Source organism: Anabrus simplex, chromosome 12 (assembly GCF_040414725.1).
Source record: "Anabrus simplex isolate iqAnaSimp1 chromosome 12, ASM4041472v1, whole genome shotgun sequence".
In the NCBI taxonomy this organism is placed as follows: Eukaryota; Metazoa; Arthropoda; class Insecta; order Orthoptera; family Tettigoniidae; genus Anabrus; species Anabrus simplex.
The window spans coordinates 33200025-33217445 of NC_090276.1; the positions used below are offsets into that span (position 1 = coordinate 33200025).

At 42.3% G+C, this 17421-nt stretch overlaps 1 protein-coding gene across 2 annotated transcripts in view; it reads right to left on the reverse strand.

Annotated features, from left to right (window-relative positions):
- LOC136884493 (uncharacterized) overlaps positions 1-17421 on the reverse strand; it is an 865858-nt gene that overhangs the window by 529328 nt on the left and 319109 nt on the right. The gene's annotated exons all lie outside the window — the stretch shown is intronic.

Consider the following 17421-nt stretch of genomic DNA (forward strand, 5'->3'; position numbering starts at 1 on the left):
CAGACGCATATAATCCCTCAGGTTTTGCAACTGTGTTATAGTGTCGGAACTTGTCCCCTATACTCATAGACTTTTCTTTTGCTAGGGGCTTTACGTCATACCGACACAGGTAGGTCTTATGGCGACGATGGGATAGGAAGGGCCTAGGAGTTGGAAGGAAGCGGCCGTGGCCTTAATTAAGGTACAGCCCCAGCATTTGCCTGGTGTGAAAATGGGAATCCACGGAAAACCATTTTCAGGGCTGCCGATAGTGGGATTCGAACCTACTATCTCCCGGATGCAAGCTCACAGCCGCGCGCCTCTACACGCACGCCCAACTCGCCCGGTAGACTTTTTATTATAGATATTATTTGTCATTTGGTATGCCTGGTCTAACTTCCTCATCCTGGCATTGGTTGCTTCCTCTTGTAATCCATTCTGCTCGATGACTTCACCAAGATATCTAAAATTCTTGACTCGACCGATTTTTCCAAAATTAGTGATCATCCATTCAGGTCTATAACAAATGTTTGTCATACATTTTGTCTTCGGAATAGAAATCTGGAGTCCTCACTTTCAGCAACTTCTGACACCCTATTGATCTTGTTGACTGCTGAATCTATGTTGTTATCAAAAATGGCCAGATTTTATTATTTATTTATTAAATAATTTATTTATGTAATATATTTATTTTATTTTATGCCTTTTGGATGGCGGTGACCTCAATAGGAACAAGGCACCTGGAATTGATGACATTCCCTCTGAATTACTGACTGCCTTAGGAGAAACCAACATGGCAAGCTTATTTCATTTAGTGTGCAAGATGTATGAGACAGGAGTAGTCCCATCCGATTTTCGGAAGAATGTTGTTATACCTATTCCCAATAAAGCCGGTGCTGACAGGTGTGAAAACTACCGCACCATTAGTTTAGTATCTCATGCCTGCAAAATTTTAACACGTATTATTTACAGAAGAATGGAAAAACAAGTTGAAGCTGAGTTGGGAGAAATCCAATTTTGCTTCAGAAGAAATGTAGGAACACGTGAAGCAATCCTGACTTTACGTCTGATCTTAGAGGATCGAATCAAGAAGGACAAGCCCACGTACATGGCATTCGTAGATCGAGAAAAGGCATTCGATAATGTTGATTGGACCAAGCTATTTATGATTCTGAAGATGATAGGGATCAGATACCGAGAACGAAGAATTATCTACAATCTATATAAAAATCAGTCTGCAGTGATAAGAATCGAGGGCTTTGAAAAAGAAGCAGCAATCCACAAAGGAGTGAGGCAAGGCTGCAGTTTGTCCCCTCTCCTTTTCAATGTTTACATAGAACAGGCAGTAGAGAAAATCAAAGAGAAATTTGGAAAGGGAATCACAGTCCAAGGAGAGGAAATCAAAACCTTGAGATTTGCCGATGATATTGTTATTTTATCTGAGACTGCAGACGATCTCGAGAAGTTGCTGAATGGTATGGATGAAGTCTTGGGTAAGGAGTACAAGATGAAAATAAATAAGTCCAAAACAAAAGTAATTTTGTGCAGTCGAACGAAGGCAGGTGATGCAGGAAATATTAGATTAGGAAATGAAGTCTTAAAGGAAGTAGATGAATATTGTTACTTGGGTAGTAAAATAACTAACGATGGCAGAAGTAAGGAGGACATAAAATGCAGACTAGCACAAGCAAGGAAGAGCTTTCTTAAGAAAAGAAATTTGCTCACTTCAAATATTGATATCGGAATTAGAAAGATGTTTTTGAAGACTTTCGTGTGGAGCGTGGCATTGTATGGAAGTGAAACATGGACGATAACTAGCTCAGACAGAAAGAGAATACAAGCTTTTGAAATGTGGTGTTACAGAAAAATGCTGAAGGTGAAATGGACAGATCGAATCACGACTGAGGAGATACTGAATCGAATTGGTGAGAGGAGATCGATATGGCTAAATTTGACGAGAAGAAGTGATATAATGATAGGACACATCTTAAGACACCCAGGACTTGTTCAGTTGATTTTTGAAGGAAGTGTAGGTGGTAAGAACGGTAGGGGTAGACCAAGGTATGAATATGACAAGCAGATTAGAGCAGATGTAGGATGCAATAGTTACGTAGAAATGAAAAGGTTAGCACAGGATAGGGTGGCATGGGAAGCTGCATCAAACCAGTCTATGGACTGATGACTCAAACAACAACAACAACAATAATAATAATAATCACAATAATAATTATAATTGGCTTTTACATCCCTTTAACTAATTTTGACGGTTTTCGAAGATGCCGAGGTACCGCAATTTTGTCCCGCGAGGCTTCTTTTACGTGCCAGTAAATCTACCGGCATGAGGCTGACGTATTTGAGCATCTTTAAATACCACCGAACTGAGCCAGGATCGTTCCTGCCATATTAGGGTTAGAAGGTCAGTGCCTGAACCGTCTGAGCTACTCAGCCCGACTTTTCGTCACCTTCTTCTTCATTTCCCCTCCATGGATAAATCCGTTGTTCTCCTTCGTTTCATTTTTTAACGTCATCCTGACACAGATATGTTTCATGGTGACGATGCGAGAGGAAAGGCGTAGGAGTGGGAAGGAAGCGGCGGTGGTCTTAACTAAGGTACAGCGCTAGCATTTGCCTGGTGTGAAAATGGGAAACCGTGGAAGACCATTTTGATGGCTGCGGACAGTGGGGTTCGAACTGGTTATATCCTGAATGTAAAGCTGATACCTACGTGCTCCAAACCACGTAGCAACTTGCTTTCTTAATCCTCTCTTCAAATGGCTATACAGTGAAAACTTGGCCTCTTATAGATTGGAAAATTTGAGTAAATTTATTGTCTACGTGTTCAAGCGTTTAATAATAATAATAATAATAATAATAATAATAATAATAATAATAATAATAATAATAATAATAATAATAATAATAATAATAATAATAATAATAATAATAATAATTAATGATAATAATAATAATAATGGAATGTGGATTAAGAGGAAAACAGCGGACCTCTACTCCTTCACCGACAGGTTTACTGATGCTGTACGGAAAAGGCGCCTTAATTACTATGGCCATATCTACAGAATGAACATTGACAGACTAACTAATAGATTATTCAAAGTAATCAACTCAAAGAAGGTCAAAATAAAATGGCTAGAAGAAACTAAGGCGGACCTCCAAGAAATAAATATTACAGACGACATCATGGAAAATCGTGGAGCTTTTAGAACCAAAGTAGCTAATCATAAATTTAGGGAGAAACCAAAAAAGACAACTGGTAGGAAGTGGTCGACAGAACGCAAGATGCAACACAGTGCATTCATGAAGAGATTTTGGGAGGATAAGAAGGCACAAACCATCAAACCAACTAACAAGTTCAAACGCGCTCTATGAATGGGCATAACGAAGGAATAATAATAATAATAATAATAATAATAGTAATAATAATAATAATAAAATTCTTGCAGCTATGTAGGGCCTATAGGACATGGCGTGTTATTGTAGTGGAGGATAGTGTTGTGCATGATGTGCGAGTTGCAAAGATGTTTGGGAAAATATGAACATCCAGTTCCCGAGGCAAGGGAAGTAATCATTTAAGGTTAAAATTTCCGTCCCGCCGGAAACTGAACCCGGGGCTGAATGATTCTAAGAGCTCTACCCTGACCATTGAGCCAAGGGGACGTACAAGTAAATTTGGAAATCCTCATCCCGTGGTGCCGCAGCTCTTTTAAGGCGCACCACCGATGAAGATGAGCTGCATGTCCACGACATTTGCATATTGATACGAAGATTGGAACGGAGTCCACTCAGCCTAGGAAGTTTAATTGAGTAGAGGGGGTTCTATTCCCTCCTCAGCCATTTCGTGCTTTCCCACTTCTCCTCCACGTAAATGCCGGGATGGTACCTAACATAAGGCTACGGCCCCTTTCTTCCCTTTTCTTTGTCTATCACTTCCAATCTTCCCATCCTCCCACAAGGCACCTGTCCCGAATAGCAGGCGAGGCCACCTGGGTGAGGTACTGGTCTTTCTCCGCTGTTTTATCCCCGACCACAAGTCACACGCTCGAGGACACTGCCCGTGTGGTGCAGACTTGGGACCCTTTGCTGAGTCCGAGGGGAAAACCAACCCTGTTTACTGTTTAATCAGGAAAGAAATACTACTCTGCTGGGGACTTTCTGACACCTGCTCACTGTGGTTTCTAGCTAGAACCGAGAGGTCATTACGTGTGGTCTGACCTTTGCGTGTGTCTAAAGTTGACATGCCACTTTTGCTCATCTCGATATTATCTTATTGACTGGATACATCAAAAGTTTTATCATGAAACTGTGTTCTTAACTCGACCACTAAATCTACTCGTAGTGATATGTCAAATTTAAGTTCCCCTAAATGCCAACAAACTAGGTATGAAACGTATCTTGCGATCTTGAGCATAGGAAGTGTAATCCTGACCAACTGACCTACAGAATTATCGTGCTCTGCATCAGACCATCCCTCACAATGTCAGCGATTGTAATTTATGGACGTATCATGGAAGTCGCTGCTATTTCCTGCTGGAAACGTTGGACGCATTACAATAGATCGAAATCCTGGGCATTCAGTTGTGATATGAAAATAAATTGTCATTTTAGGAACGATAATTCTTCGTACCTTACTCGAGGATTTTTGTTTATGCATTCTTGTTTCATCGTTCATTAATGTCCGGCGTTTACCGTTCCTTTTTATGTTGGGAATATTTAAAATTGATAGGCTAATAATGAAATAACATTATTACGAAGCCACTATGTTCATATTCTTTTGTGATTGTCTCCTATTTTTTATCTCATTTATTTAACTTCTCTTAAGTGGTCCTATATTGCACTTAACCATATTTACAATACAGGATGTTTGAAAATGAAATATCTAGTTTTAATGTGTCCTAGAATCTGTACAAAGTGGCATACACTATTCTAGTTTGTAGTGTGTGATTCATCAACTCTCCAAGTTTGGCTCCCCTGCAGTTGGCAGCTCTGCTTGACCTTGAGACGGCGCCAGTGTCCTTTGTTTCCTCTGTTCAGAACTGCACTGCACGCACGCCTGGACTGAACTGAGGAATCAAACAGCACTGGTTCCGCCGTCTCAAGGTCAAGCAGACCTGCCAACTGCAGGGGAGCCAAACTTGTAGAGATGACGAATCACACACCACAAACTAGAATAGTGTATGTTACTTTGTGCAGATTATAGGACACATTACAACTAGGGAGTTCTTTTTTTCAAACACCCCGTACTTTTCTCCAGATATACGACCTCATAATTTATCAGAGTTACTTTATGGTTAACATACACGGTCACATTCTCAGTTACATTTATAAAGGAATTAAAAATAGTATATTTTGCATTACCCAGTGTGAAATAAACACACAAACAAAATAAATGCACATATTTCACAACTATCAACTAGGTGTACATATACCAGAGAAACACAGTCTATCGCCATTCAGGCACCCAGCTGTAGAGTGTACGCGTCAGTTGACAGCTTCCAACAGGTAATCTCGGCAAGATTTCTTGAATTTAGTTAATGAATCACTATCCCTGATTCTGACTGGTAAGGAATTCAAAAGTCTGGAACTGGTCACATTAATGGAATTTTTATACCTAGATGAATGGTTAAGAGGAATTGCAATGGTAGATCCAGCGCGAGTATTATAGCTATGACATAATGAACGAAAGTGAAACTTAGAAGAAATCAGGTTTTAGCCAGGAAAGTTCGTGATAGTAAGGAGTTATGTGCGCATCATATCTCAAGTTATAAATGAATCTGAGGCTACAGTTAAAAGCTCGCTACAGTTTCATAGTTTGTTCCTTAGCTGGGTCAACAAGGACTACGTCACAGTAGTCGAGGGCAGAAAGAACTAAATTCTGCACTACTCTTTGTCGCATGTCCAGTGGTGAGATGTCTTTGTTTCTTTACAATGAATGAAGCGAAGGAAAAATTTTGACATACATTTTTGGTATGTTCTGTCCAATTTACATTTTTAGTCATAGTCACGGCAAGGTTTCTCACCGTTGTACTATAAGAAATGAATTTATCGTTTATCAGCAAAGGTGGATTATGAGCAATGTTGATCACGCGTAGTAAATTTTGAGAACGAAGTATGATTGCTTGTGTTTTCTACCATCCAGTTTGAATTATACCCACACTACATCCTCCATATTGCTAGATAATAATTCTTCGGTCTGATTATTACTAATCTCCTTCTTTATTAGGAGTGATACTCTTCCCGGGTTTCTGCCTCGTGAACCTCTCTTTCATTCCATTGCACTTCCCATAGCACACTCGGTCCACGATAGGTTCCCCTGTGTTTCTAAAAAGGCAAATATCTCAAAATTATCAAAAAGCTCGCACACTTCATCATTCCCCAGTTTACTTAATAAGCCTTCCGTATTAACCAATCTAACCGTGTGCGACTCATTAGCTGAACGTTCAGCCTCGAAGCCATCGGTTCACTGGGTTCCAGGTTCGATTCTCAGCCGGGTCGGGGATTTTAATCGCCAACATTCTCCTCGTCATATTCAGACGAAACATCACACTACAAATCACCGCAGAGACGTGCGGTGATGATTTCATCCCTCGATATACGTTTGGCACCAGGAAGGTCATCCATCCGCAAAACAGGGCCAAATCCACATGTGCTACACAGTTTGCACCCGCGACCCCACAGATGTGGGAAAAGCAGTAGTAGTAAAAGTAAAATTAACAATGCCAACCCTCCATTCCAGTTATTTCTCTTTCCTGTTATCTGTCACACTTCCTGTTTCACTCCCTGTACTTTTAGGTTTATCATTTTGAACTATACTTCCATGATTTCGCACCGACACAGAAAGGTCTTATGGCGACGATGGGAAGGACGGAACTAGGATTGAATGGCAAACGTCCGTGACCTCAAATAATATGCAGCCCCTGCATTTGCCTGTTGTGAAAATGGGAAACCGCGGAAAAACATCGTCAGTGCCGCCAGTCATTTTTAGCGCATGAGGTCTTCGGAACCCACGCGTAAATGCAACTTAAACATCTATAAAAATGGGACCCTACCTATGATGAGTTCTAATGTGGAAAAAACACACTCAATTACATATTCTAAGGAATTAACCAATGAAGGTTAAAATCTCCGACCAGGCCGGGAATTGAACCAGAGGACCCTAGGACAAAATGCCAGCTACCTAACCATCTATGGAGCCGGACATTTATTTGAAAATGGGAAACCACGGAAACCCACCTTTTGGTGGGATTCAAACCCACCATCTCTCCATGTAAGCTCATATCTACGCGACTCAAAGTGCGTAACATATTCGCTCACATATTGCTGTCGGCCGTCCACTACGGATGCTAACATCTTAGGTACAGTAGGCTCGTCTCCCTCGTCTGATGCAGGAGATTCTTCAATATGCCACACCGCTGTAGTCAAGCTCACGTGTATTTTATGGGAATATTCTTGCCGCCACGTACCCTCCCACGAACTACTAGCACTTCCATGTAGTCGGTTCAGGCCTGCTTATTTGGTTTTCCCCTTACTTTTCAGCTACATTTCTATCTGGAAATGATGGGGCGTGGGATTGGCGTCTTGGTCAGAATAACAACCGAATGTCGCCCAGTGCGGAGAAATCGTTGCCATGGAAACAGAGACCGGGTTGCCAATATGAGTAACGCAGCATCTCCATGTGGAAAGTGTTTCTTGTAGACTACTATTCAGGTGTTGCGCAGATTCACATACTTGTTCCTCACACATCTTCCTTGGTAGTTTCATATTTACTCGTGATATATTCAGGTCTTTAAATTTGATCGTTAACATTGGACTAGACACTATATTTATTGCGCTGTGACCCTGCATACGGGAGATGGTTCGTTCGAATCCCACAGTCGGCAGTCCTCGTACTCCGTGGTTTACCATTTTCGAACTAGGAAAATGCTGGAGTTCTATCTTAATTATGGGTATGGCCGCATAGTCCAAATTCTACCCCATTCCTATTATTCTGTCGCCAAAAACCAAATGTGTCATTGCGACGTTAAACTCCTAGCATCTGAAAAAATTGCTATTTATTCGGGGCGTCGACCTAGAAAGATCTTTTGGCCCTACTTTGCACCATATGTTATGAACCTGCGTGTACATGGAAATTACAGAAGTGTAAAGTGTTGAATGTGAGGAAAGGAACATTAAGGAAGACAAACACCCAGTCACCAGGCCAGGGATATTAATCACGGCCGTGCGGTTAGCGGCGCGCTGTTGTGAGCTTGCATCTGGGAGATAGTGGGTTAGAATCCCACTGTCGGCAGCCCATAAGATGGTTTTCCGTGGTTCCCCATTTTCACACCAAGCTGTACCTTAATTCCGATCGAGAGGATTCGTCGTGCTGACCACACGACACCTCGTAATCTGCAGGGCTTCGGGCTGAGCAGCGGTCGCTTGGTAGGCCAAGGCCCTTCAAGGGCTGTAGTGCCATGGGGTTTGGTTTGGTTTGGTTCTGTACCTTAATTAAGGCCACGGACGCTTCCCTCCAATTCCTAGCCCTTTCCTATCCCATCGTCGCCATAAGACCTATCTGTGTCAGTGCGACGTAAAGCCACTACAAAAAAGGGATATTAATCATTTAGAATTAAAAACCCATGACCCGGCCGGGAATCAAACCCGGGGCCGCCGGGTGACAGGCGGACGCGTTGACTGGCTCAAACGGTTGAGATGCTGGCCTTCTGACTCTAACTTGGCAGGTTCGATTGTGGCAAAGTGCCGTGGTATTTTAAAGAGCTCAAATACTTCAACCTCGTGTCTATTTTGTCATTCTGAAAAAGTATCTCAAATGTTTTTGAAAATACGACTGAAATTTTATGGACATATCAGAATGAACAGGGGCAAGCCAAGAAACGAGCATCAAACACTAACACTGTAGCGTGCTTGCTATGGGCCGAGCCTATCCTTGTTCAAGTCCCTCCCCTGGAGAAGTTAATTTCTTCCATAGGTACTCTCAAGCCCGTCATAAACCAGTGCAGATTTAGCAACACCGCCTCGCATAGCCCATTTGAAGACGCCCGCGAAGCGATCTGATTGGGTAACTTCAGCAGGTGAAAAAATGAATATGGCGCGAGATATCGACGTAATTTTGTTCAATTATTTATGAGTATGACCAACCCTCTAATGCCCATATACCCGGTTCACGTTGTTTCTGAACACCCTATATATCAGTCGATATTACACTGACTACGATCAATGTTATTTGGTTATTTAAATTTAAAGTTCGGTTTCGATTTTGTCACGTACTATTATAGATTTTTAAATCACAATGTGAAACTCTGCATCATATCAAGAAAATCATTTATGTAAATCACATCCTGCCTTTGAATTCAGTACAGTTCAGACCCTCAAACAGAGGTCGGTAAACACACTTAAGCTTCTCCTAAATCATCCACTTCACTCCTTACCAGTCCCCCTAATATCTCACTTCAAACTAACCCTATGCATATCCTGGCCAAAGAGAAAGCGACATATTCTAGGTGGCCCGCCTATCCCCTTAGGGGAGAAATAAAAACATGTACTGGTGATGATGAACAGAGGCGTGAGTGGACTTGCAGTGGTGTCACAATGGTGCACTAGTAACCAGCGTCTTATAAATGAGTGGCAAAGCAACTGATGATGTCACTACCACACTGTGGCGAAACTCTGGTGATTTCACTATTAAAAGATCTTAAAGAGCTTGAAATTTAATATTAAGAATAGACGTAGCTGAATTATGATTTCATACAGGTAACTTAATTTTTGATTAATGAAGCTGAGTTTGTGGACCAGGCTCGTTCATGAGTCATGTTAGGTGAATGCAGAAGATATCTTACTTAGAAGAAGAACGGACTCTGTCATGGAAGGTAAGAGAAAGAGAGATAGACCAATGCGAACATCCTTCGCCGTGCAGCCACGCCAGAGAGCACATCGGAGAGACCTAGCCCGAAGCCTCGTGCCGGAAGCCCAGACATCCGGCCCGCCGACCGCCCGGAGTCCAGCGTCGCCGACAGCAACCGCCAGCCTTAATAGTCAACGGTTAATACTGCAAATACGAGCCACCGTGGTGGCATTAGAGCATTTATAAATCAGCTTGGTGTCCTGAGATCGTGGCTTGCCCATGGCGTATTCCACGTAAAATTACTAGCCTGACACAACTCTGGCAACAAGTTGAGCGCTATTAGATTGGTCCGCTAAATAGCGTTTGACCTTCCAGGATTTCAATCCTTTCCCTCCTATAAATCATCCCAATCCCAGGAAAACACACCATGCCGCAAAAATCCAGAAGATGAATCAAGCCTGGTGGACCGAGTAGCTGGCCTCCTGTTCCACCTCAACCCAGACAATATCCCATATCAAGAAATATAGCACCTACAAGAAATCCCAGGCCCCCACACATCATCCAGTCGCCAGCACCCATACATGAAACAGACTCGGACTCTAGTCTCAACTCAGACTTTGACGAAGAAAATCTACAAACTCCCTTTCACTACTCTTGCAGTAAATCAAAAGCCCCAATTTCCTCTGAGTGAACAATGATTGCTATCCCACTAGCCTTCACAGGTTCTATAAACTGAAATAGATGCATAATCATTAACACTGTCAAAGAACTCATCCCAACTCACATTGCCTACATAGAAGAAACAACTACAGACATTCTCTTAATTATCGCTTATCAAGAAAACCACTTCCTAGATGTCCTGGAAAGACAGGCTACACTTGAGGATGCTCCAGGACTTATCCTCATTTGCCCATATAAATTTCACCCTGATAGCAGCACCGAAAGATGGGAAGAAGAAGAATTGTCAAATTCTGAGGCATCAGAAGAAGGAGAACTGAAGTCGATTACACCGGAACTATATGACCGTGGCACCCAAACTACTCCTCTGCAGACTCATGAGGAAAAGAGTATTCAGACCTCGCCCCTAGCTATACGCACAACTTTCACCCAAACCAGGGATATCCCAAAAGAAAAATCTGTAAAAACCAAACATAAAGAAATTCAAGCAAATATCAATATAACCCAAACCACCGCCTCGCTAAGTAATCAAACTGATACTCTAATGCCTGCAATTCCCCAACAACACCCATCCATCACCAAGTCGTAATCCGTGCAGACCAAAGTAAGAAAAGAAAAACACACCAAACCCAAACAAACAGAACCTCAAGCAAACATCCAAAAAAGTCAACCAAATATATCTGAAACCGCACATACTGGCAAACAGTCACCTGTATATACACCACAAATCTCTTCTTCCTCAGACACCGAAATGCCACATATTGATAATCAAAACTGAACCATCCCAAGTGAAAGTAGATCACAACATTCTATGATCTCCATGTGTTACAATTGTCTCCAGCTCAACCATTCAGTCGCAAATTGCCCAGGTTATACCCGCTGCAAAGGATGCGGGGACAATCATCACCACTCAGCTTGCCCCGTTCCACGTGATAAACCTAATGTGCTAATTGCTCAGGCAGTCATTCAGCCTCCTATCCAGGCTGTCCTTATTTTAAGAAGGCAGTCAAGGACCATTACAGCGGTAACAAGCACCTAAAATTTCAGCCTCTAAAGTTGAACACCCCATCTCTCCCAAACCTAAACCAAAACCTAAATCTCAGCTACCCAACACCATTGTAATCCTTTCCCACTACAGAATTATTCAAATGTCTCCTCACTCTTCTTACAAACCACATTTAAGTCAAGTATCCCAAAACAAATAGCAACCTAACTCAATCCAGCAACCCAGAGACGCTGTATACCACAACCGCAACTAAGAAACCACTATCTCCTTCAGGCCTAACTGCCTGCACGACAGATGGCAGGTCTCTCCTAATACGCTAGTATCCTTCAATTCCTCGTCCGCCATTAAGGTCTACAAACCCTAGTCCGCCAATTTTGGTCAATTTAAACGCCGCCTCCATATTTCAACATTGCCACCACCATATCACAACATGTCAACCACCACAATCCTTCCTATTTATCCTGAAATACTGGAATTATTGCAGCAAACAACATGTTGAAGACAATTAAGATGCACCAAGCAATTGAACCACCCCTAGGTAAGAGACATAGGACCACATCAGGTCGGAGGTCCCACCATACAATTCCACTGGCGCCGCCCGAAGGGTAGCAAACGAGTTCGGATCGGACCAATGCGAACGTATCTAGGCTCAGTTTTAATTAATTAATGGTAAGAGGCGTGGAACTGAAGCAGGCCACAGACCTAGTTACAAACAAAGGATCCCAGACGTTCTCATTGGAATAACTACATAACGCTGGAAGAAATAAGTGTATACAATGAAAATGGATAGATGTAGGTTTTCCTGATTAAATTCATTTATTTGCTTGTTATATACACCTGTCATTGAATTTGCAGTGACGTCAGTAATCTGTCATGAACAGAAAAGATGTTTGGAGCACGAAATGAAGTAAAAAGAGTGTATAATTGTTTTTCTCAGAAACATAACATTATTCAATATTGCTTTATATCGGGATTCCTCCTGTGTTTGACAGCTGCGTGGGTTTGCGGTAGTAAAGAACGGATTATTTTTATCAATATAAACATCGTATCTATTACTTGCATCATTAATTTCTTTGAAACCTTTATAGCGGTCAAAATACGCTTGCTGCTATCTTGACAGAGCCAATATGTCTTCAATCTGTGTCTTGGCGTAGGTCAGAGCAAAATGTAGCATCTACGAAGATCTCATTCTCATTTCTGTGACTGCATTGATGCTGCTGAGGTATTGGTGGTTCTGAGTAATGACAGTTGGAGTAGAGGTAGTGAATCTGGATGCTAAGAGAAGTGCTCCTCATAATGCGAGTTGTGCTGTAATAGCACTTTCTGGTTCTGTGTGGATTTTTCACTTCTCCTCATTTCTTGTACCCCTCACTGTGGAAGCTACTTGAAGATCCAATCAGCCTCCGGTGTGATGAGTAACCAGACAGGTGTCTAAATACTATAGCAAACATGAGGTAGGCTGTGGATTTATGGAAGTCAGTCTTGAGGGGTAGATCATGAGAGATTACTGACAAAAATGAGGGCTACTGGACTAGAAAAAAGAGTGGTTGAATGGGTGGCTACATTTGTAGAAAATATAACTCAGAGAATTGGAGTAGTTAAATCGTTATCTGATCCTCTAATGATTAAGAGAGGTGGCTTACAGGGCAGTATTATTGTACCCTTATGTTTTCTTATAGGGGGTGTATCCGTCGTGATGATACAAACTTTCAGGAACGATGCAAGACGACAAATGGATCAATTTGAGATAAGGAACCATATTCCTGAAACGATCGAGTCAAAACATAAACAAAATTCTACTAATTTAAGTCCGTTTACCTGCACAAGTGTTACAAGCTGCTCCATTTACAAGAAATGTTCTAAATTTCGTCCCCCAGCGTCAATGAAGTAATGGCATCATCGAAAAAGGTTCTGTCGTACCCGTTCGAATATCCCCGGTGTCGTCTGAGCAGCGTCTCAGGCAGCGGAAATTCTTGCCAAGAGATCCTCTTCAGTCTCGACAGGTGTCTAATACACAAGGCTTTTTTCATGGTCCTACAAGAAGAAATCAAATGGGTTGAGATCAGGTGAACGAGTGGTGCTCAGAGACAGTGCCGGATTAAGAAGTTTGGGGGGCCTGGGCTATTTAAAATGTGGGGCCCCTTCTTCGTAATCAAGCCCCCCCCCCCAGGCAGCGCAGGGGAAGGTACCTGGGTCTTCGGGGGTGGTAATCATTATTGCTACCACTACACCAGCGAGATCGGCAATTTATTATTTACGACTCCGAGTATTCCATACTATGTGACTGAAGTTTAAAATACACATTAGGATTCCCGTTCATTGTTCCTCAAACCATCTTCCTAATGCTCATGCTTTCCAATTCTGAAAATCTAATCTCTCTTAAAACAGCAGACCTAGATATTACACTCTTCGCTTACAAGTATAAGATTCCAATTCACCAGTAACAGTATCTTCGGTCATCGATGCACTTGATGACTTCCTGTCAAAAAATGTTGATATTTTCGGCAACTTTTCAATTTATTTCAAATGTTGTTCTTTTAATTTACGTTTTTTTTTTTTTTGGAACCACTAGGGTATTTTCTATCCGTTTTACAAGAACATTACAGTTGTAACTTAGGAATGGTTCAGTAATCAGATGTGAACTAGAAGTACTCTTCCTGATGGAAAGGTATAGTATAGCATAGTCATTCCACCGTGCTTTCCCTGTCCCCTCCCACTCACTTCCTAGACCTCTTCAACCTTCCCCCTCTGCCCGTACTCGCAAGCTGCCAGATTTAAATTTTCGTCAACAATAACCTTTACAATAATTCCAGTGCGTAAGTAGCGAGGATTCGTGTCTTCCGACGGTAATTGATTCTAGCAGTGATAAAATACAAACGCGGACAGCTAATAAGAAGGATGGAAGAGTGCGTATTCGACATTTTGCGAGCGTAAATATTCATATTCATGCACGGAGGTGGAGCAGCGGGCCTTTTTATAGAATTTTAGATTCGGCCAAGGGCCGGGGCCCCTTGGCACGTGGGGCCCGGGGCTGCAGCCCCTTTAGGCTCCCCCCTCCCCACATAATCCGGCCCTGCTCAGAGATGTACTAGCCATGTTGAAACCACATCTGTTGACGGGCGGACGTGAAACAACTTGGATTATTAATAACTCTTGACTCGGACATTTCCGGACTACCGTTCCTGATCTCAGATTGATCCATTTACCGTGCTCCATCATCCATGAAAATTTGTAACATCATCAAGGATACACCTTGTATATAGAAATGATATGAGAAAGTAATTGGAATCACAGATAAGGCTCTTTGCGGATGATGTTCTTCTGTATAGAGTAGTAAGTGAGTTGCAGAATTATGGAGGGCTGCAGTCAGACTTAAACAATGTAGTGAGATGGACAGAAGACAATGGTACAAATGTAGATGGGATGAAAAGTCAAGTTGTAAGTTTCACCAAGGGTTTTAATTATTGTGTTGAAATGAAATAGCGTATGGCTTTTAGTGCCGGGAGTGTCCGAGGACAAGTTCGGCTCGCTAGATGCAGGTCTTATGTTTTGACTCCTGTAGGCAACCTGCGCGTTGTGATGAAGATGGCATGATGATGAAGACACACTTACACCTAGCCCCGTGCGAGAGAAATTAACCAATTATGGTTAAAATTCCCGAACCTGGGACCCCTGTGATCAAAAGCCAGTACGCTAGCCATTTAGCCATAGAGCCGGATATTATTCTGTTGATGAGGTGATAGGACCTCATGCAGAATAATGTTCTGTAATATAAGGAATGATCTTCACTGTGGTAATCATATTAATGAGGTTGTTAAAGAATACTACATATCTCTTCACATGGTTATGAGAGTATTCAGGGGTTGTAGTAAGAATGTAAAGGAGAGGGCGTATAAGTCTTTGGTAAGACCGCAGTTACAGTATGGCTCCAGTGTATGTGACCCTCACCAGGACTACTTGATACGAGAACTGGAAGAAAATCAAAGAAAAGCAGCACGATGCGTTCTGGGTGATTTCTGACAAAAAAAAGTAGTGTTGCTAAAATATTGAAAATTTTGGGTAGAAAAGAATTGGGAGTAAGGAGACGAGATATTCGACTACATGGCATGTTTTGAACTGTCAGTTGAAAGATTTCGTGGAATTATTTTCGTTGACGAATAAGCTTCAGTGGATTTTTTAAAAGCAGCAAGGATCATAATATGAAGATAACCTTGGAATTCAAGAGGAGAGATTGGAGCAAATATTAATTAATAGGACGAGGATTAAGGGACAGGAATAAGTTATCCGGGGAAATGTTCGATAAGGTTCGGAATTCATCCACCTCTGTGGTTAGTGTGATTAGCTGTCAGCCCCGGAGGCCCGGATTTGATTCCCGGCTCTGTCACGAAATTTAAAAAAGTGGTACGGGGGCTGGAACGGGGTTCACTCAGCCTCGGGAGGTCAACTTAGTAGTGGCAGGTTAGATTCCCACCTCAGCCATCCTGGAAGTGGTTTTCTGTGGTTCACCACTTCTCCTCGAGGCAAATGCCGGGATGGTACCTAAACTTAAGGTCACGGCCGCTTCCTTCCCTCTTCCTTGCCTATCCCTTCCGATCTTCCCATCCACCCGCAAGGAACCTGTTCAGCCTAGCAGGTGAGGCCGCCTGGGCTAGGTAGTTGTCCTCCTCCCCAGTTGTATCCCCTGACGGAAAGTCTTAACGCTCCAGCACACTGCGCTTGAGGCGGTAGAGGTTTGATCCCTCGCTGAGTCCGAGGGAAAATCCAACCCCGGAGGATAAAATGATTAATAATAATAATAATAATAATAATAATAATAATAATAATAATAATAATAATAATAATAATAATTAAGAAGAAGAAGAAGAAGAACGCTGATGTAGTAGAGCTACTCAAGTTTATTGGCCAGAGAGAAGGCGTTGCCTTCTAGTTGGCCCGCCCCACCCCTTTCGGGAGGGGAATGAAAACCTTCCCCCCGGTCCCTCTGGGAGAATGGTTACCTCGGATCAAGTAGGGGTATTTCAGTCGCCTGGACAAAGAATACTGGAATGTATTCGAAACGTCGGCAAACTGTAGGTGATGTACAGAAAACAACAACACGATTCAACCCGGAAAAAGAACTAAACAATTGTTGAGAATTTATTCCGTTACAGTCATTTCGACAGAAGAAGGGCAGAAGGCGAGCAGCATCAGATACATTCAGTTACGAAGGCTCGCCTCTAAGAATTGTAAATAGATTTAAATCTCTCGGAATGACTCTCCAGACAACTGGGAGTACATTTACAGCTCACATAAGAGAAAGGACTCTCGAAGTAATAAAAGTGATAAACAACATAGATCATCTTAGTTAACTATCGATCAAAACAGCCTTGAAACTTTTCCATCTAAAAATACACCAATCTTGGCCTACGGCATTGAAATCATATGGACCTTCCTGAAAAAAGAAAGACCTAAAAGAGATGGAAGGGGTGAAAGCTATTTTCCTTAAAAGGAAACACACACACACACACACACACACACAACATTTGTTTATAAACTGTCTCAAAATCTTTTCTTCATTGGCCGGGCTGAGTGGCTCAGACGGTTGAGGCACTGGCCTTCTGGCATTTGAAGGTGCTCAAATACGTCAGCCTCGTATCGGTATATTTACTGGTAAGTAAAGGAACTCCTGCGGTACTAAATTTCGGCACCTCGGAGTCTCTGAAAAGCGAACAAGTAATCAATGGGACCTAAAACCAATAACATTATTATTATTTATTATTTTCTTCATTGAGGAGCCTCCGAGGCTCAGGCGGCAGCGCGCCGGCCTCTCACTGCTGGATACCGTGGTTCATATCCCAGTCACTCCATGTGAGATTTGTGGTGGACAAAGCGGAGTCGGGGCAGGTTTTTCTCCGGGTACTCC